A 1,630-nucleotide genomic window follows, 5' to 3' on the forward strand; every position below is an offset into this window, starting at 1 on the left:
CAAAATCGATTCAGGAGTCACTCCCGTGGTGCCTGATGTTCGCAGACGATATTGTGTTAGTTGCTGAGATAAAACAAGATCTTAACATAAGACTAGAGGAGTGGCAAACAGCATTAGAGTGAAAAGGTTTAAGGATTAGTCGCTCCAAAACGGAGTACCTCCATTGTGATTTTGACGGAGTAAATGACAATGAGGACATCCAGATCACCATTGAAGGGCAAGTGGTTCCGCAAGTAACGAAGTTTAAGTACCTAGGATCGTTTGTTCAGAGCGATGGGGAGTTAGACATTGATGTGGCCCATCGAGTTCAGGTAGGCTGGTGTAGATGGAAAGCAGCCACAGGTGCATTAGGCGACAGGAGATTCCCAACTAAACTAAAGGTAAAGTTTTATAGGGTCGCAGTTAGACCTGCAGTGTTATATGGAACAGATTGTTGGGCCATCAAGAAGACATAAGAGCGGAAGATGGAGGTAGCAGAGATGAGGATGCTATGCTGGATGTGTGGGCACACAAAGTTAGACAGAATAAGAAACAGTGTGTTTCGGAAGAGATTAGGGGTAGCTAACAAACATATCAGACAAAATAAGAGAATGGAGATTGAGATGGTTTGGACATGTGAAGAGAAGACAGACAACGAATCCTGTAAGGTCCGTAGAAAACATTACTATAGAGGGGAGGAAGGGTAGAGGCTGACTTAAATTAACTTGGGATGAGAGGATTAGGTATGATTTGCTAGACCTAAACCTCTCTGAGGACATGGTTGAGGATAGAATTCTTGAAGACGTAGAATTAAGGTCAATGATGTCTAAAGAGAAAGTAGTAACTTAGGGGCTTTTCTTTACCTTATTTTTGGTCACACGCCATTATGTTATTCTCTTTTCTTATATATATATATATATATATATATATATATATATATATATATATATATATATAGGAGTTTATCCTTATTATTTCATTTCAGTATATCTATATTATTATTATTATTATGGTAAGGTGTACCTACGTCCCACCCTCCCCATACCCTATTTATAGCTTTGCTATTGATGGGATTTTTCACTAGGTATGATTGATTGATTGATATATTTTGGTATCTTGTTCTTGTGTTGGGTTATGCCAAGTATGTTGGAAGATGAATCCACGAGGAAGTTTAACACTGCAGAACTTCAACCAATGAAGAATAAGCTAAGGCATTGGACAAGCTATGTATATAGAAAATGATAGTTCCTTATTTATTGTTTTGTTCTTGTATTTGTGCCCTTTTTTTTTGGTATTTTCTCTTGAGAAGAAAATAATCAAAAACTTTATAGAAATCTTCATGGTATCAGAGTGGGTATCCGCTCAAACCAACTCAAACCCTAAATAGCTGTAGCCGCCGCTCGACACAGCCGCTGCCCCGCATACAACCATCAGATCCGCCACCAAACTCCTTCCACCTCCGACGCCGGTCGTAACCACAACCAGATTAGCCGCCGCCACTATTCACAAACGCCGCCATCACCTCCACCCTTCCCGTCTTACCCAACCTCCGTCACCGGAAACCCCTCCATAAATAAAAAAGGAAACATCACAATCGTTTCAAATAGTTGTGTGTTTAAGGAAAGAAACCATATGACAAAGTAATTATGAT

Source organism: Bidens hawaiensis, unplaced genomic scaffold (assembly GCF_021521415.1).
Source record: "Bidens hawaiensis isolate Kalapana, Puna unplaced genomic scaffold, B.hawaiensis_p1.1 tig00018965_1, whole genome shotgun sequence".
NCBI lineage: Eukaryota > Viridiplantae > Streptophyta > Magnoliopsida > Asterales > Asteraceae > Bidens > Bidens hawaiensis.